This window comes from Dromaius novaehollandiae, chromosome 4 (genome assembly GCF_036370855.1).
Source record: "Dromaius novaehollandiae isolate bDroNov1 chromosome 4, bDroNov1.hap1, whole genome shotgun sequence".
NCBI lineage: Eukaryota > Metazoa > Chordata > Aves > Casuariiformes > Dromaiidae > Dromaius > Dromaius novaehollandiae.
The window spans coordinates 38,276,078-38,296,113 of record NC_088101.1 but is presented as its reverse complement, the minus strand read 5'-3'; positions in this window follow the sequence as shown (position 1 = coordinate 38,296,113).

Below are 20,036 nucleotides of genomic sequence, written 5' to 3'. Positions count from 1 at the left end.
CTTGCCCCTCCTCCAGTTCAGCAGCTCAGGCCTCCTGACACCATAAAAGTCTCTGTCATTGCAACCTTTGCTCTGTGACTGCACATTTTTGGGCAATGGGGCATGTAACACATTTTTGAGTCCTTATATGCCAAGATGCAGAAAATCAATTCTAATGTCCCTACGAAAAAGAACTAGTGACGCGGAAGGCTATTAATATTGCCTGACACCCTACTGCACTGGAGGTATGAAGGGAAATGTTACAAAAATAAAAGAAGACTCGGTGCTTTTTTCGACCAATTACTGTTGTGGCAGTAATTAGCAGTATAACACACTGCAGGGGAATGGAAATAAAAAAGTGAGTCTCTTCTTCACAATTCTCTTAAGAAATATTTGTTTCAATAAAATAAAAAATCAAAAAATGGTGCTTTTTTTTGCCTGCCCTCTAGTAAATCACACTATCTTGATGTCAGCACCAGATCAGAGATCAAATGAGAAAATCTGAAGGCAACATCTAGAAACCTAAATTACCCAAAGGGTGAAAGTGTCGAGAAAAAATTCCCAAGACAGAAATTATTAAACAGTAAAGTAATCATACTGTAAGGATTTCCTCGTAGTTTTAAATAAAATCCCTGGTCTGTATCTCTCAGCAGTAAAGGGGTTTATCATACCTTGCTGCATTTGAGACATACAACTACCCAGATTTTGATTTTTTTAAAGTCCTCGCACTAGCTTCAGAAGTTATAATGTTTGAATTCCACAGATGAGAAAATAGAAAGTGAAAAGAAGAGAGAAAACAAATCACAACAATCAATTCAAACCAAATTGTTTTTGAAAAGATCAACATTACATGTCTTCAGAATGTTTCAGTTCAAGATTTTGTCAGAGGCGAATTCTAAAATCTTGGAATCAGCTGCAGAAGAGAAGTCAACAGTTCTTGTCGGCAAGTAACACATAAATGGGAATTATTTCAATCGTATGAGAATTTTGACTTTGCAACTGTGCCTTTGTAGGGATATTTTGAGTTGCGCATGAACTGACACTCTATTGTGTGCTCATACAAGGCTTCTTGTTCTTCTGGTTTTCTTTGCTGCATCTGTTGCCGCTAACCTCTTCCTTTCCGACTGCATCCCAACAGAATTTCTTAATGCTGAGTAGTTCACAGGGCTATCTATTGTTTTTATTTAGCAGTAGGAAAAAGTTGTGTTGCGCAAGATTTCTCTATTAACCTATTTATACACACATGAAGAATCAGCCCAGCATTTGGCACAGTGAAAGTCTTTTCAAGCTGGCTATATATCACAAATAAATTGATGTTCAAGAGGTAGGTTTAGCTGATGTTTTATTTTCCTCTAAATATCCTCTTAAAAACAGCATCACTGAAGCAACTTCAGAAAGAAATAATGCTAAGTGCAAAGAGCCAGATATAGTTGTGAGTAATGTGTTCATACAGCACATTTAAATGTGTACTGAATTACAAACTAGACAATTCCCTAGAAACACCTACAATAAACAAAGTTTGGTGTGAATAGCTTTCTATTACAACCCAGCTTTTTGTAAAATTAAGCAGGTATTACTGTGCACCCATTTTTTTTAAACATAGCTTGAGAAGGTTTATGAAAGAACATGTTTGAGTGATTATATCAGAAAACATACGTAAGCACAAAAAATGATTGCAGATGACTCAGACAGTTACAGACCTACGGACACCTAAACAACAGTATTCTGTATGGTAAAAAGCATACAGAATACCTGGTATCAGCATAAGAAGCAAAATTTTTTGAATGCGACACGTGCTCAGAATATATAAGATTTAAAATGGATATTCAATATACAATGCAAAAAAAATTCCGAGTGGTGAGACCTGTGCTATACTTCTGAGAGATACTTGCTTGGAACAGCTGCCTCAGTGAAGCTTTCTATAAACACTAAAAGGGTCACAGCTTTTACTAGATTATTTCATACCCCACCAAAATTGTAGCTTCTTCGTGTGTTGCCTTGGCATGTGACATGTTTTGAACATGCATACCAACAAAACACAGAGTCAATGATCTACTACTCAGAAGTGGCTATACTTTGTTAAAAATTCATCGGCAATAGCATGATCGGTTGGTGGGCTGGGAACACGTGTGTAAACCATGAACGCAAAGGACACGTAGCTGCCGGTTTCTGGAAATAAATAAATTACATTCTGAGTTACATAGGTACATGAAACTGTGTGCATCACTTCTCTATGTAAAGTAATACTACTTTTGTACCCAAAATAGAGAAGAATCCCGCAGTAATGAGCGTTCTTAATATTGTAACACGTATAGCCGGGAGACATGTGGAGCATGCACTCAGAGAAATTTGGGGTAGGTTGGCAAAGATGTATGTCCTGGTGGGGAGGGGAGGGGGGAATTTTGTGAGCGATGTTTTGAAAAAGGAAGTTATGGAAAAAGTTGTTCTGGGAAAATCAGCCCTTTCTGGGAGCGCGAGAGAGAAGCCCCCAGGTGGGAGCCGCGCCGGGGATGGCACCCCAGGGCCGGGGGCAGGCTCCCCCGGAGCAGCCCCAGCCCAGCCAAAACGCGCCGGGAGCCCTGGCAGCGGCGTCTGGCTCCCCAGGGGCTTGTCCGCTCTACTGCCTCACGCAGCCCCCTTCCCGCAAACGGGCAGCTTCCCAGCAAAAAGGCACTCCATTGTAAAATCCACAGCCGGCTCTAATCAGGAGTCACGTCTGCTTTCTTCCAGAGGTGATATTGTAAAACAAAGCCATACAGGTTGCAGCGTTCGTGGCAAATATGACTTTAATGTAAAACGTATGTCCGACAACTGCTTTTTATCCGTGCGTGCCAAACCGTGCCGGATCAGGTGTTAGTTATTCTTATGCCACACTTCAAAAGCAAATGTGGGAGCTATTACAGCAAAACACACCCCTGTCAAAAAATAGTAACGCAACAATAAAAAAGCATTGCTGCCTTTCACACAGTATACACTATCATTATTAGGTTTTGCTTATTGATAAAGCCAAACTAGTTTCTGATATAAATCCTCAGCCTTCAGTGTTTTTTAACATAAGCAATCAATTAATTTCATGCCACTTATAAACTGTTAAAAATAACTGTACTTACTCTTCTTTTTTCTAGAGTCTGAGTTTTCTACAGAGGATACCAATTGAACATACTGCAATATAAATATAGATATAGCTGCAGACGCATTAATTGATGATGCATTAGGTTTCTGAATGATTTCATAGCTTGAAACACACACCTCAGAAAACTCAGACAACAAAGTGATGCCTTCTCCCAGCATCACCTCCAAAAATGTGGTAGGGTTAGGGTTAGGGTTAGGGTTGGGAGAAAGACAAAGCCTAGAGGCACCGCTGTACTGGGTCTGCATAGGGGCTGCCCAAGGATGGTGTTTCCTGACAACAGACCTCTCCTGGGAAGGCTTACTCCTCTCCGACACTAATAAGGACCTTCTCCAAGCATAGCCTCCAGAAATGGGCTAGGGCTAGGGTTAGGATTAGGGTTAGGGTTAGGGTTAGGAAAAAGACTAAGCCTAGAGGCACCGCTGCACTGGGCCTGCAGAGCAGCTGCCCAACGAAGGCATTTCCTGACAACAGACCTCTGCTGGGACCACATTCTTGTCTCCGACACCAATGGGGTCCTCCTCCAAGCATCGGCTCCATAAATGGATTAGGGCTAGGTTTAGGGTTAGGGTTAGGGTTGGGAGAAAGACAAAGCCTCGATGCACCGCTGCACTGGATCTGTACAGGGGCTGCCCAAGGATGGGGTTTCCTGACAACAGACCTCTCCTGGGACCACTTTCTTGTCTCCAACACCAATGCAGGACCCCCTCCCAGCATCGCCTCCAGAAATGGGCTAGCGTTAGGGTTAGCGTTAGGGTTAGCGTTAGGGTTAGGGTTGGGAGAAAGAGAAAGCCTCGAGGCTCCACTGCACTGGGTCTGCACAGGGGCTGCCCAACGAAGGCATTTCCTGACAACAGACCTCTCCTGGGACCACTTTCTTTTCTCCGACACCAGTGGTGTCCTCCTCCCAGCATCACCTCCAGAAATGGGCTAGGGTTAGGGTTAGGGTTAGGGTTGGGAGAAAGACAAAGCCTAGAGGCACCGCTGCACTGGGTCTCCACAGGGGCTGCCCAAGGATGGTGTTTCCTGATAACGGACCTCTCCTGGGACCACTTGCTCGTCTCATACACCAGTGGGGGTCCTCCTCCCAGCATTGCCTCCAGAAATGGGCTATGGTAGGGTTTGGGTTGGGAGAAAGACAAAGCCTAGAGGCATCGCTGCACTGGGTCTGCAGAGGGGCTGCCCAAAGAAGGCGTTTCCTTACAACAGACCTCTCCTGGGAGCACTTTCTTGTCTCCGACACCAACTGGGTCCCTCTCCCAGCATTGGGTCCAAAAATGGCCCAGGACTAGGGTTAGGGTTAGGGTTAGGGCTAGGATTAGCGTTAGGAAAAAGACAAAGCCTAGAGGCACCGCTGCACTGAGTCTGCACAGCGGCTGCCAAACGAAGGCTTTTCCTGACAACAGACCTCTCCTGGGACCACTTGCTTGTCTCCCACAGCAATGGGGGACCTCCTCCCAGCATCGCCCCCAAAAATGGCCCAGGGTTAGGGTTAGGGTTAGGGTTGGGAGAAAGACAAAGCCTAGAGGCACCGCTGCACTGGGTCTGCACAGGGGCCGACCAGCGAAGGCATTTCCTGACAACAGACCTCTCCTGGGATTACTTACTTGTCTCCCACAGCAATGGGGGACCTCCTCCCACCATGGCTTCCAAAAACGGGCTAGGGTTAGGGTTAGGGTTAGGGTTAGGGTTAGGAAAAAGACAAAGCCTAGAGGCACCGCTGTACTGGGTCTGCACAGCGGCTGCCCAGCGAAGGCTTTTCCTGACAACAGACCTTTCCTGGGACCACATTCTTTTCTCCGACACCAGTGGTGTCCTCCTCCCAGCATCGGCTCCATAAATGGGTTAGGGCTAGGGTTAGGGTTAGGGTTAGGGTTGGGAGAAAGACAAAGCCTCGAGGCACCGCTGCACTGGGTCTCCACAGGGGCTGCCCAAGGATGGTGTTTACTGATAACGGACCTCTCCTGGGAAGACTTGCTCGTCTCATACACCAGTGGGGGTCCTCCTCCCAGCATCGCCTCCAGAAATGGGCTATGATAGGGTTAGGGTTGGGAGAAAGAGAAAGCCTAGAGGCATCGCTGCACTGGGTCTGCAGAGGGGCTGCCCAAAGAAGGCGTTTCCTTACAACAGACCTCTCCTGGGACCACTTGCTTGTCTCCAACACCAACTGGGTCCTTCTCCCAGCACTGGGTCCAAAAATGGCCCAGGGCAAGGGTTAGGGTTAGGGTTAGGGTTAGCGTTAAGGTTGGGAGAAAGACAAAGCCTAGAGGCACCGCTGCACTGGCTCTGCACAGCGGCTGCCCAACAAAGGCATTTCCTGACAGCAGACCTCTCTTGGGAAGACTTACTCCCCTCCGACACTAATAAGGACCTCCTCCCAGCATCGGCTCCATAAATGGGTTAGGGCTACAGTTAGGGTTAGGGTTAGGGTTCAGGTTGGGAGAAAGACAAAGCCTAGAGGCACCGCTGCACTGGCTCTGCACAGGGGCTGCCCAACGAAGGCATTTCCTGACAACAGACCTCTCCTGGGATTACTTGCTTGTCTCCGACACCACTGAGGGACCACCTCCCTCCATCGGCTCCAGAAATGGGCCAGAGCTAGGGTTAGGGTTAGGGTTGGGAGAAAGACAAAGCCTAGAGGCACCGCTGTACTGCGCCTGCACAGGGGCTGCCCAACAAAGGCATTTCCTGACAACAGACCTCTGCTGGGACCACTTTCTTGTCTTCGACACCAATGGGGGCCTTCTCACAGCATCACCTCCAGAAATGGGCTAGGGTTAGGGTTAGGGTTAGGGATAGGGTTAGGAAAAAGACTAAGCCTAGAGGCACCGCTGCACTGGGTCTGCACAGGGGCTGCCCAGCGAAGGCATTTCCTGACAACAGACCACTCCTGGGATTACTTGCTTGTCTCCGACACCACTGAGGGACCACCTCCCTCCATCGGCTCCAGAAATGGGCCAGAGCTAGGGTTAGGGTTAGGGTTGGGAGAAAGACAAAGCCTCGAGGCTCCACTGCACTGGGTCTGCACAGTGGCTGCCCAGCGAAGGCATTTCCTGACAACAGACCTCTGCTGGGAAGACTTACTCCCCTCCGACACTAATAAGGACCTTCTCCCAGCATAGCCTCCAGAAACGGGCTAGGGCTAGGGTTAGGGTTAGGGTTAGGAGAAAGACAAAGCCTAGAGGCACCGCTGCACTGGGTCTGCACAGGGGCTGCCCAGCGAAGGCATTTCCTGACAACAGACCTCTCTTGGGAAGACTTACTCCCCTCCGACACTAATAAGGACCTCCTCCCAGCATCGCCTCCAGAAATGGGCTAGGACTAGGGTTAGGGTTAGGGTTAGGGTTAGGGTTAGGGTTAGGAAAAAGACAAAGCCTAGAGGCACCGCTGCACTGGGTCTGCACAGGGGCTGCCCAACAAAGGCATTTCCTGACAACAGACCTCTCCTGGGACCACTTTCTTGTCTCCCACAGCAATGGGGGCCTCCTCCCTGCATTTCCTCCAGAAATGGGCTAGGGTTAGGGTTAGGGTTAGGGTTAGGGTTGGGAGAAAGACAAAGCCTAGAGGCATCGCTGCACTGAGTCTGCACAGCGGCTGCCCAACGAAGGCTTTTCCTGACAGCAGACCTCTCCTGGGACCACTTGCTTGTCTCCGACAGTAACGGGGGACCTCCTCCCAGCATCGCCTCCAATAATGGCCCAGGGCTAGGGTTAGGGTTAGGGTTGGGAGAAAGACAAAGCCTAGAGGCACCGCTGTACTGCGCCTGCACAGGGGCTGCCCAACAAAGGTGTTTCCTGACAACAGACCTCTCCTGGGACCACTTGCTTCTCTCCCACAGCAATGGGGGACCTCCTCCCACCATGGCTTCCAAAAACAGGCTAGGGTTAGGGTTAGGGTTAGGGTTAGGGTTAGGAAAAAGACTAAGCCTAGAGGCACCGCTGCACTGGGCCTGCACGGCGGCTGCCCAACGAAGGCATTTCCTGACAACAGACCTCTGCTGGGACCACTTGCTTGTCTCCCACACCAATGGGGGCCTTCTCACAGCATCGCCTCCAGAAATGGGCTAGGGTTAGGGTTAGGGTTAGGGTTAGGGTTAGGGTTAGGGTTAGGAAAAAGACAAAGCCTAGAGGCACCACTGCACTGGGTCTGCACAGGGGCTGCCCAGCGAAGGCATTTCCTGACAGCAGACCTCTCCTGGGACCACTTGCTTGTCTCTAACACCAGTGGGGGACCTCCTCCCACCATGGCTTCCAGAAATGGGCTAGGGCTAGGGTTAGGGTTAGGGTTAGGGTTAGGGTTAGGAAAAAGACTATGCCTAGAGGCACTGCTGCACTGGGTCTGCACAGCGGCTGCCCAGAGAAGGCATTTCCTGACAACAGACCTCTCCTGGGACCACTTACTTGTCTCCCACAGCAATGGGGGCCATCTCCCAGCATCGCCTCCAGAAATGGGCTAGGGTTAGGGTTAGGGTTAGGGTTAGGGTTAGGGTTAGGAAAAAGACTATGCCTAGAGGCACCGCTGCACTGGGTCTGCACAGGGGCTGCCCAGCGAAGGCATTTCCTGACAGCAGACCACTCCTGGGATTACTTTCTTGTCTCCCACAGCAATGGGGGACCTCCTCCCACCATGGCTTCCAAAAATGGGCTAGGGTTAGGGTTAGGGTTAGGGTTAGGGTTAGGGTTAGGAAAAAGACTAAGCCTAGAGGCACCGCTGCACTGGGTCTGCACGGCGTCTGCCCAACGAAGGCATTTCCTGACAACAGACCTCTCCTGGGACCACTTTCTTGTCTCCGACACCAATGGGGGCCTTCTCACAGCATTGCCTCCAGAAATGGGCTAGGGTTAGGGTTAGGGTTAGGGTTAGGGTTAGGAAAAAGACAAAGCCTAGAGGCACCGCTGCACTGGGTCTGCACAGCGGCTGCCCAACAAAGGTGTTTCCTGACAACAGACCTCTCCTGGGACCACTTACTTGTCTCCCACAGCAATGGGGGCCAGCTCCCAGCATCGCCTCCAGAAATGGGCTAGGGCTAGGGTTAGGGTTAGGGTTAGGGTTAGGGTTGGGAGAAAGACAAAGCCTAGAGGCACCGCTGTACTGCGCCTGCACAGGGGCTGCCCAGCAAAGGTGTTTCCTGACAACAGACCTCTCCTGGGACCACTTGCTTGTCTCCCACAGCAATGGGGGACCTCCTCCCACCATGGCTTCCAAAAACAGGCTAGGGTTAGGGTTAGGGTTAGGGTTAGGGTTAGGAAAAAGACTAAGCATAGAGGCACCGCTGCACTGGGCCTGCACGGCGGCTGCCCAACGAAGGCATTTCCTGACACCAGACCTCTGCTGGGACCACTTGCTTGTCTCTAACACCAATGGGGGACCTCCTCCCACCATGGCTTCCAAAAATGGGCTAGGGTTAGGGTTAGGGTTAGGGTTAGGAAAAAGACAAAGCCTAGAGGCACCGCTGCACTGGGTCTGCACAGGGGCTGCCCAGCGAAGGCATTTCCTGACAGCAGACCTCTCCTGGGACCACTTGCTTGTCTCTAACACCAATGGGGGACCTCCTCCCACCATGGCTTCCAAAAATGGGCTAGGGTTAGGGTTAGGGTTGGGGTTAGGGTTAGGAAAAAGACAAAGCCTAGAGGCACCGCTGCACTGGGTCTGCACAGCGGCTGCCCAGCGAAGGCATTTCCTGACAACAGACCTCTCCTGGGACCACTTGCTTGTCTCCCACAGCAATGGGGGCCATCTCCCAGCATCGCCTCCAGAAATGGGCTAGGGCTAGGGTTAGGGTTAGGGTTAGGGTTAGGGTTAGGAAAAAGACTATGCCTAGAGGCACCACTGCACTGGGCCTGCAGAGCGGCTGCCCAACAAAGGTGTTTCCTGACAACAGACCTCTCCTGGGACCACTTACTTGTCTCCCACAGCAATGGGGGCCATCTCCCAGCATCGCCTCCAGAAATGGGCTAGGGCTAGGGTTAGGGTTAGGGTTAGGGTTAGGGTTGGGAGAAAGACAAAGCCTAGAGGCACCGCTGCACTGGGTCTGCACAGGGGCTGCCCAGCGAAGGCATTTCCTGACAGCAGACCTCTCCTGGGACCACTTGCTTCTCTCCCACAGCAATGGGGGACCTCCTCCCACCATGGCTTCCAAAAACAGGCTAGGGTTAGGGTTAGGGTTAGGGTTAGGGTTAGGAAAAAGACTAAGCCTAGAGGCACCACTGCACTGGGTCTGCACGGCGGCTGCCCAACAAAGGCATTTCCTGACAACAGACCTCTGCTGGGACCACTTTCTTGTCTCCCACAGCAATGGGGGCCTTCTCCCAGCATCACCTCCAGAAATGGGCTAGGGTTAGGGTTAGGGTTAGGGTTAGGGTTAGGGTTAGGAAAAAGACTAAGCCTAGAGGCACCGCTGCACTGGGTCTGCACAGGGGCTGCCCAACGAAGGCTTTTCCTGACAACAGACCACTCCTGGGATTACTTGCTTGTCTCCGACACCACTGAGGGACCACCTCCCTCCATCGGCTCCAGAAATGGGCCAGAGCTAGGGTTAGGGTTAGGGTTGGGAGAAAGACAAAGCCTAGAGGCACCGCTGTACTGCGCCTGCACAGGGGCTGCCCAACAAAGGTGTTTCCTGACAACAGACCTCTCCTGGGACCACTTGCTTCTCTCCCACAGCAATGGGGGCCATCTCCCAGCATCGCCTCCAGAAATGGGCTAGGGCTAGGGTTAGGGTTAGGGTTAGGGTTAGGGTTAGGAAAAAGACAAAGCCTAGAGGCACCGCTGCACTGGGTCTGCACAGCGGCTGCCCAGCGAAGGCATTTCCTGACAGCAGACCTCTCCTGGGACCACTTGCTTGTCTCTAACACCAATGGGGGACCTCCTCCCACCATGGCTTCCAAAAATGGGCTAGGGTTAGGGTTAGGGTTGGGGTTAGGGTTAGGAAAAAGACAAAGCCTAGAGGCACCGCTGCACTGGGTCTGCACAGCGGCTGCCCAGCGAAGGCATTTCCTGACAACAGACCTCTCCTGGGACCACTTGCTTGTCTCCCACAGCAATGGGGGCCATCTCCCAGCATCGCCTCCAGAAATGGGCTAGGGCTAGGGTTAGGGTTAGGGTTAGGGTTAGGGTTAGGAAAAAGACTATGCCTAGAGGCACCACTGCACTGGGCCTGCAGAGCGGCTGCCCAACAAAGGTGTTTCCTGACAACAGACCTCTCCTGGGACCACTTGCTTGTCTCTAACACCAATGGGGGACCTCCTCCCACCATGGCTTCCAAAAATGGGCTAGGGTTAGGGTTAGGGTTGGGGTTAGGGTTAGGAAAAAGACAAAGCCTAGAGGCACCGCTGCACTGGGTCTGCACAGCGGCTGCCCAGCGAAGGCATTTCCTGACAACAGACCTCTCCTGGGACCACTTGCTTGTCTCCCACAGCAATGGGGGCCATCTCCCAGCATCGCCTCCAGAAATGGGCTAGGGCTAGGGTTAGGGTTAGGGTTAGGGTTAGGGTTGGGAGAAAGACAAAGCCTAGAGGCACCGCTGCACTGGGTCTGCACAGGGGCTGCCCAGCGAAGGCATTTCCTGACAGCAGACCTCTCCTGGGACCACTTGCTTGTCTCCCACAGCAATGGGGGACCTCCTCCCACCATGGCTTCCAAAAACAGGCTAGGGTTAGGGTTAGGGTTAGGGTTAGGGTTAGGAAAAAGACTATGCCTAGAGGCACCACTGCACTGGGTCTGCACGGCGGCTGCCCAACGAAGGCATTTCCTGACAACAGACCTCTGCTGGGACCACTTTCTTGTCTCCCACAGCAATGGGGGCCTTCTCCCAGCATCACCTCCAGAAATGGGCTAGGGTTAGGGTTAGGGTTAGGGTTAGGGTTAGGGTTAGGAAAAAGACTAAGCCTAGAGGCACCGCTGCACTGGGTCTGCACAGGGGCTGCCCAACGAAGGCTTTTCCTGACAACAGACCACTCCTGGGATTACTTGCTTGTCTCCGACACCACTGAGGGACCACCTCCCTCCATCGGCTCCAGAAATGGGCCAGAGCTAGGGTTAGGGTTAGGGTTGGGAGAAAGACAAAGCCTAGAGGCACCGCTGTACTGCGCCTGCACAGGGGCTGCCCAACAAAGGTGTTTCCTGACAACAGACCTCTCCTGGGACCACTTGCTTCTCTCCCACAGCAATGGGGGCCATCTCCCAGCATCGCCTCCAGAAATGGGCTAGGGCTAGGGTTAGGGTTAGGGTTAGGGTTAGGGTTAGGAAAAAGACTAAGCCTAGAGGCACCGCTGCACTGGGTCTGCACAGCGGCTGCCCAGCGAAGGCATTTCCTGACAGCAGACCTCTCCTGGGACCACTTGCTTGTCTCCCACAGCAATGGGGGCCTTCTCACAGCATCGCCTCCAGAAATGGGCTAGGGTTAGGGTTAGGGTTAGGGTTAGGGTTAGGGTTAGGAAAAAGACAAAGCCTAGAGGCACCACTGCACTGGGCCTGCAGAGCGGCTGCCCAGAGAAGGCATTTCCTGACAACAGACCTTTCCTGGGACCACTTTCTTGTCTCCCACAGCAATGGGGGACCTCCTCCCAGCATCACCTCCAGAAATGGGCTAGGGTTAGGGTTAGGGTTAGGGTTAGGGTTAGGGTTGGGAGAAAGACAAAGCCTAGAGGCACCGCTGTACTGCGCCTGCACAGGGGCTGCCCAACAAAGGTGTTTCCTGACAACAGACCTCTCCTGGGACCACTTGCTTGTCTCCCACAGCAATGGGGGACCTCCTCCCACCATGGCTTCCAAAAACAGGCTAGGGTTAGGGTTAGGGTTAGGGTTAGGGTTAGGAAAAAGACTAAGCCTAGAGGCACCGCTGCACTGGGCCTGCACGGCGGCTGCCCAACGAAGGCATTTCCTGACACCAGACCTCTGCTGGGACCACTTGCTTGTCTCCCACAGCAATGGGGGCCATCTCCCAGCATCGCCTCCAGAAATGGGCTAGGGCTAGGGTTAGGGTTAGGGCTAGGGTTAGGGTTAGGAAAAAGACTATGCCTAGAGGCACCACTGCACTGGGCCTGCAGAGCGGCTGCCCAACAAAGGTGTTTCCTGACAACAGACCTCTCCTGGGACCACTTACTTGTCTCCCACAGCAATGGGGGCCATCTCCCAGCATCGCCTCCAGAAATGGGCTAGGGCTAGGGTTAGGGTTAGGGTTAGGGTTAGGGTTGGGAGAAAGACAAAGCCTAGAGGCACCGCTGCACTGGGTCTGCACAGGGGCTGCCCAGCGAAGGCATTTCCTGACAGCAGACCTCTCCTGGGATTACTTGCTTCTCTCCCACAGCAATGGGGGACCTCCTCCCACCATGGCTTCCAAAAATGGGCTAGGGTTAGGGTTAGGGTTAGGGTTAGGGTTAGGAAAAAGACAAAGCCTAGAGGCACCACTGCACTGGGCCTGCACGGCGGCTGCCCAACGAAGGCATTTCCTGACAACAGACCTTTCCTGGGAGCACTTTCTTGTCTCCCACAGCAATAGGGGACCTCCTCCCAGCATCACCTCCAGAAATGGGCTAGGGTTAGGGTTAGGGTTAGGGTTAGGGTTAGGGTTAGGAAAAAGACAAAGCCTAGAGGCACCGCTGCACTGGGTCTGCACAGGGGCTGCCCAGAGAAGGCATTTCCTGACAACAGACCTCTCCTGGGACCACTTGCTTCTCTCCCACAGCAATGGGGGACCTCCTCCCACCATGGCTTCCAAAAACGGGCCAGGGTTAGGGTTAGGGTTAGGGTTAGCGTTAGGGTTAGGAAAAAGACTATGCCTAGAGGCACCACTGCACTGGGCCTGCAGAGCGGCTGCCCAACAAAGGTGTTTCCTGACAACAGACCTCTCCTGGGACTACTTTCTTGTCTCCCACAGCAATGGGGGACCTCCTCCCACCATGGCTTCCAAAAACAGGCTAGGGTTAGGGTTAGGGTTAGGGTTAGGGTTAGGAAAAAGACTAAGCCTAGAGGCACCGCTGCACTGCGCCTGCACAGGGGCTGCCCAGAGAAGGCATTTCCTGACAACAGACCACTCCTGGGATTACTTGCTTGTCTCCGACACCACTGAGGGACCACCTCCCACCATCGGCTCCAGAAATGGGCCAGAGCTAGGGTTAGGGTTAGGGTTGGGAGAAAGACAAAGCCTAGAGGCACCGCTGCACTGGGTCTGCACAGGGGCTGCCCAACAAAGGTGTTTCCTGACACAGACCTCTCCTGGGAAGATTTACTCCTCTCCAACACCAATGGGGGGCCTTCTACCACCATCGCCTCCAGAAATTGGCTATTTTTAGTGTTAGGGTTAGGGATAGGGTTGGGAGAAAGACAAAGCCTAGAGGCATCGCTGCACTGGGTCTGCACAGGGGCTGCCCAGCGAAGGCATTTCCTGACAACAGACCTCTGCTGGGAAGACTTACTCCCCTCTAAGGAGGGAGGACACTAATAAGGACCTTCTCCCAGCATAGCCTCCAGAAATGGGCTAGGGTTAGGGTTAGGGTTAGGGTTAGGGTTAGGGTTAGGGTTGGGAGAAAGACTAAGCCTAGAGGCACCGCTGCACTGAGTCTGCACAGCGGCTGCCCAACGAAGGCTTTTCCTGACAGCAGACCTCTCCTGGGACCACTTGCTTGTCTCCGACAGTAACGGGGGACCTCCTCCCAGCATCGCCTCCAATAATGGCCCAGGGCTAGGGTTAGGGTTAGGGTTGGGAGAAAGACAAAGCCTAGAGGCACCGCTGTACTGCGCCTGCACAGGGGCTGCCCAGCAAAGGTGTTTCCTGACAACAGACCTCTCCTGGGACCACTTGCTTCTCTCCCACAGCAATGGGGGACCTCCTCCCACCATGGCTTCCAAAAACGGGCTAGGGTTAGGGTTAGGGTTAGGGTTAGGGTTAGGAAAAAGACAAAGCCTAGAGGCACCACTGCACTGGGTCTGCACAGCGGCTGCCCAACGAAGGCATTTCCTGACAGCAGACCTCTCCTGGGACCACTTGCTTGTCTCCCACAGCAATGGGGGCCTTCTCCCAGCATCGCCTCCAGAAATGGGCTAGGGTTAGGGTTAGGGTTAGGGTTAGGGTTAGGAAAAAGACAAAGCCTAGAGGCACCGCTGTACTGCGCCTGCACAGGGGCTGCCCAGAGAAGGCATTTCCTGACAATAGACCTCTCCTGGGACCACTTGCTTGTCTCCCACAGCAATGGGGGACCTCTTCTCAGCATCGCCTCCAAAAATGGCCCAGGACTAGGGTTATGGTTAGGGTTGGGAGAAAGACAAAGCCTAGAGGCACCACTGCACTGGGTCTGCACAGGGGCTGCCCAACAAAGGCATTTCCTTACAGCAGACCTCTCCTGGGACCACTTGCTTGTCTCCCACAGCAATGGGGGACCTCCTCCCACCATGGCTTCCAAAAACGGGCTAGGGTTAGGGTTAGGGTTAGGGTTAGGAAAAAGACTAAGCCTAGAGGCACCGCTGCACTGGGTCTGCACAGGGGCTGCCCAGAGAAGGCATTTCCTGACAACAGACCTCTCCTGGGAAGACTTACTCCCCTCCGACACTAATAAGGACCTCCTCCCAGCATCGCCTCCAGAAATGGGCTACGGCTAGGGTTAGGGTTAGGGTTAGGGTTAGGGTTAGGGTTAGGAAAAGACAAAGCCTAGAGGCACCACTGCACTGGGCCTGCAGAGCGGCTGCCCAACGAAGGCATTTCCTGACAACAGACCTCTCCTGGGACCACTTCCTTTTCTCCCACAGCAATGGGGGACCTCCTCCCAGCATCACCTCCAGAAATGGGCTAGGGTTAGGGTTAGGGTTAGGGTTGGGAGAAAGACAAAGCCTAGCGGCACTGCTGTACTGGGTCTGCACAGGGGCTGCCCAGCGAAGACATTTCCTGACAACAGACCTCTCTTGGGAAGACTTACTCCCCTCCGACACTAATAAGGACCTCCTCCCAGCATCGCCTCCAGAAATGGGCTAGGACTAGGGCTAGGGTTAGGGTTAGGGTTAGGGTTAGGGTTAGGGTTAGGGTTGGGAGAAAGACAAAGCCTAGAGGCACCGCTGCACTGGGTCTGCACAGGGGCTGCCCAGCGAAGGCATTTCCTGACAACAGACCACTCCTGGGATTACTTGCTTGTCTCCGACACCACTGAGGGACCACCTCCCACCATCGGCTCCAGAAATGGCCCAGGGCTAGGGTTAGGGTTAGGGTTGGGAGAAAGACAAAGCCTAGAGGCACCGCTGTACTGCGCCTGCACAGGGGCTGCTCAACAAAGGGGTTTCCTGACAACAGACCTCTCCTGGGAAGACTTACTCCTCTCCGACACCAATGGGGGGCCTTCTACCACCATCGCCTCCAGAAATGGGCTGGGGTTAGGGTTAGGGTTAGGGTTAGGGTTAGGAAAAAGACTAAGCCTAGAGGCACCGCTGCACTGGGTCTGCACAGCGGCTGCCCAACAAAGTCGTTTCCTGACAGCAGACCTCTCCTGGGACCACTTGCTTGTCTCCCACAGCAATGGGGGACCTCCTCCCACCATCGCCTCCAGAAATGGGCTAGGGTTAGGGTTAGGGTTAGGGTTAGGGTTAGGAAAAAGACTATGCCTAGAGGCCCCGCTGCACTGGGCCTGCACAGCGGCTGCCCAACAAAGGCATTTCCTGACAGCAGACCTCTCCTGGGACCACATTCTTTTCTCCGACACCAATGGTGTCCTCCTCCCAGCATCGCCTCCAGAAATGGGTTAGGGCTAGGGTTAGGGTTAGGGTTAGGGTTGGGAGAAAGACAAAGCCTAGAGGCATCGCTGCACTGGGCCTGCACAGGGGATATCCAGCGATGGTGTTTCCTGCTACTAGACGTCTCTTGGGACCACTTGTTTGTCTCTAACACCAATGGGGGGCCATCTTCCAGCATCGCCTCCAAAAATGGGCTAGGGTTAGGGTTAGGGTTAGGGTTAGGGTTGGGAGAAAGACAAAGCCTAGAGGCACCGCTGCACTGGGTCTGTACAGGGGCTGCCCAACAAAGGGGTTTCCTGACAACAGACCACTCCTGGGAAGACTTACTCCTCTCCGACACCAATGGGGGGCCTTCCACCACCTTCGCCTCCAGAAATGGGCTGGGGTTAGGGTTAGGGTTAGGGTTGGGAGAAAGACAAAGCCTAGAGGCACCGCTGCACTGGGTCTGCACAGGGCCTGCCCAACAAAGTCATTTCCTGACAACAGACCTCTCCTGGGACCACTTGCTTGTCTCTGACACCACTGGGGGGGCCTTCTGCCACCATCGGCTACAAAATTGAGCTAGGGTTAGGGTTAGGGTTAGGGTTAGGGTTGGGAGAAAGACAAAGCCTAGAGGCACCGCTGCACTGGTTCTGCACAGGAGCTGCCCAATGAAGGCATTTCCTGACAGCAGACCTCTCCTGGGATTACTTGTTTGTCTCCAACAGCAATGGGGTCCTTCTCCCATCATCGCCTCCAAAAATGGGCTAGGGTAGGGTTAGGGTTAGGGTTAGGGTTGGGAGGAAGACAAAGCCTAGAGGCACCGCTGCACTGGCTCTGCACAGGGGCTGCCAAACAAAGGTGTTCCCTGACAACAGACCTCTCCTGGGACCACCTTATCGTCTCAGACTCCAATGGGCTGCTCTCTTTCCTCAGCTAGTAAGTGGAAATCCTCTGCTTTGAAAGGGGAGCAAGGGAAAGGTGGTAGGTCAAGAATGCCTGTTCAAGGTTCTTACAACTCGTGCAATCTCTGCAGGTGTGTAAGGAAGGGAATGGCTTGAAAATGGCTTCAATTCCAGCTCCCTTTCCTCCCCATTAGCTTTCTATTCTGTTTAAGAATCAAGTAAGAGGTCACGGTGCCTTGCTCAAAGCTCTTCAAGTTATCAACTGGCTGTTTGTCTATCAGGAGCCTCAATGCTCTGGTAGGTGAGATCAGTGGAAACAGCCACTATCCAGCTATTTCCTTCAAAACCTTCATTTGAGAGCATTTTTGATCAGAGTGGGGAAAAAAAAAACCTTTCTAAGTATTCTGAGTCACAATACTCGATTTAAACATCTCCTTTTAAAGATGTAACATCGTTTTATATATAGCAAGAGATTTTCTTTCATCTAGAAGAAACTACTGTGGCTTCAGAAAGAAATACAGAAGAGCCCCACCTTATCCCACACTGCTTCCCGAGTGGGAAAGCTCAGGCATGTGCAGTTTCAACCAAGCAGCTGCCGCTCAGCCTGCAGGACCTTTGGGTGCTGTGGGAGGACTGCCAGAGGCAGCCTGCTAGGAGCTGTCTGGCCCATGAACATCAGTCCAACGCAGGCCAGTTAAAAAATTCCTCCCTCCCTCCCATCCAGTATGGACACTGCTGCATTTTTGTCCTGTGGCTTATGATATTAGAATCATCATAATCTATCCAAACAAGCTTTTACCACAACTCCTCATTATTATGCAAATAGGCAGAAGGGAGAGCTGGCCAGGAGCCAGCCCTACCTTGGTGGTGTGTATCTCCAGCTCCCTGCCTCATCCTCCTTTCCATCCACTCCTCCTCCCTGTCCTGACACATCCCTTCCTGTCCCTGCCACACACCTTCAGCCCAAGGCTCAAGGCACCTGGGGACCGCACAGGAACTGGGTAGGCTGGTGTTTCATCCCTCAGTGATACTGGATCCCAGCAAGGATGCTGAGCTGGCCCTCGAATGGCTCAAGAGTCTCAAAAGGAGGAGAGAAACTCTTTGCTTGAGACTGAATTGCTGTCTAATGTTCTCAAATGCAGTGTCTCACATACACAGAAAATAGTTTTCTTTCTCTCAGCTAAAGTATTCAGTATTATTAAGGTGAGTCTTCCTTAAAGGTTTTATTTTTCTGTTTACCATTTTCAAACAGCGAATGGAATTAAACTCTCAGACAGCTGTCAGTGAGAGAGGAAGAGCAAACGCTGAATTGTACATACATACTTCTTAAGGATCTAACTCTCATTTCATCAAAAAGAACCTTTGGGTATTCAGTCTTAATAAGCCTTCATGAAGCCTTGATTAAGCTGGAGTCTTTGAGTGATGCACAACTCCTTCTTCTGTACTGAGAATGTTAAGGAGGCCAGAAGCTTTCCACACTGCTCTGGACCCATGGTTAAGGCTTGTTCATCCTCCTTGCTCCAAACACAAAGGGACACAGCTAAAACCTTTCATTAGAGCACAGGCTTGTCTGGGCATTTCACACAGGGTCCACAAGCTGTGAGAGAGCTAGATCAGCAACAGAGGACAAACACAAAGTGTAACACAGAGCAAGGAGGTACCAAGAACCTTGAGGAAAAACCACCCTCAAGACCACCGTTAAGAAATAACCATTCGTGAAGGCCATAGGTCCAGTGGAGTGACTGCGTAGGCACCGGGTCTTCCACAGAAATCCTTGTGCTGCCACCACAACCCACACAACAAGGGATTTGAGCTTTTCCTCTGGAGAACATGCTGCCTGTTCATCCTGGAGAAGATGGAAAACCTACCCCACCCAAGGGAAGAATACCAGCCAGCGCCATGCTGGGCATCTCCTTTCCCCACAGTCCCTTTCTCTGGAGGGCTGTCCATGGGTGTTGGTGTTTGCTTCCCAAGTTAAAATGTTTCCTGAAATGTTGTCAAAACTTTTCATACACTAAATAGGTCAAACTGGCTGGAGCACTGGGTAGACTTCTCCTGAAAACTTGCCAATACATCTTAATCAGTGTCATTTTATTCCTGGTCTTTTTTGCCATGTCAAAATCCAAGTCATATCGATAAAGAAAAGTTAACTCTGAAACTCACTTTAACTTTTGTCCTGATGTGGCCTTGAGCCAAAGGCAAAGACTTAGTGCTTTAATCCACTTCACCATCTATCCCTCTGGGGGTTCATAACTCAGCCATGAATGTTTGCTTTGAGCTGAAACTTGCAGTGCAGGTTCTTTGCTGAAGAGCAGTGGCAGGCAGGACCTGGGTGCCCCAGCAAGAGCCCATGGGAGTGAAGGAGCGGAGCGACGTGGGGCAGAGGAAGGGCTGAGCTCTCCTACGGGGAGCGGGATGGGGAAAATGGCAAGGTGTGGTCTGGAAGGGGAGGCAGTGGAAAATTATGAGGCATATATGTAGTATGGCCTTCATATTTGGCTTGCATATTCTACTTCTTTTATTGTTTGGCTGGCTTGGCTTTTTGCTCTGAGAGCTCTTTCTGCAGAGACTGGGTCTTTCTCCTGACCCTGACCAGGGAGTGTTAGTGTCAGTCTAATACTAAGAATCATCATGACCACAATTATAATGTCCTTGTGATGGGTTCTTACTTCTAAAACTGCCATTTTTATATTTGTCAGCATACACTTTTACATCTTTGCAAATTCTATGCAGATTTTTTAATATGGAATAAGATTCAAGCAAAAAATACGCTTTGTCTGAGGTCCTACTACTGTGCTGAATGTCTCAGGCTTTAAGTTTTTTTTTTTTTAAATAATACCCTTGTGAAGAGTGGAAATACTATCTCGTTTTATAGAAGAGTAATGGAGGTACACAGAAGTTAAATGACTTCCCTGAGGCCATATAGGATGTCTCAAGCAAAGCGAAGAATGAAATTGTTTCATAGGATCCAGATCACTGAAGTCCTGTGGCAGATTCCTAAGCACAGAGCCCTTGAGTTGTGAACTAGGACCTTTACTGGCTAAAAAATAAAGTTAGACATCGTCTTATCGGAACACAATATACTTTATGTATACCATGTTTACTGAAAAATTTCCTTGGTTTTGATTTCTAGAGCTACCTCTTTAATCTCCTTAATGGAAAGCTTAGTGGAAATACATTAATAATGGACCTAATGAAAGATTTTCCATTTCTAAAAACCTTTTTCTTTTTTGACATGCACCATCGAAACACATCTTATTGAACTGCTACCTTTTTTGCTTAGGTACCTACTCTTTAGAAATCCTTGCATGGGTAACAGTTAAATTAAT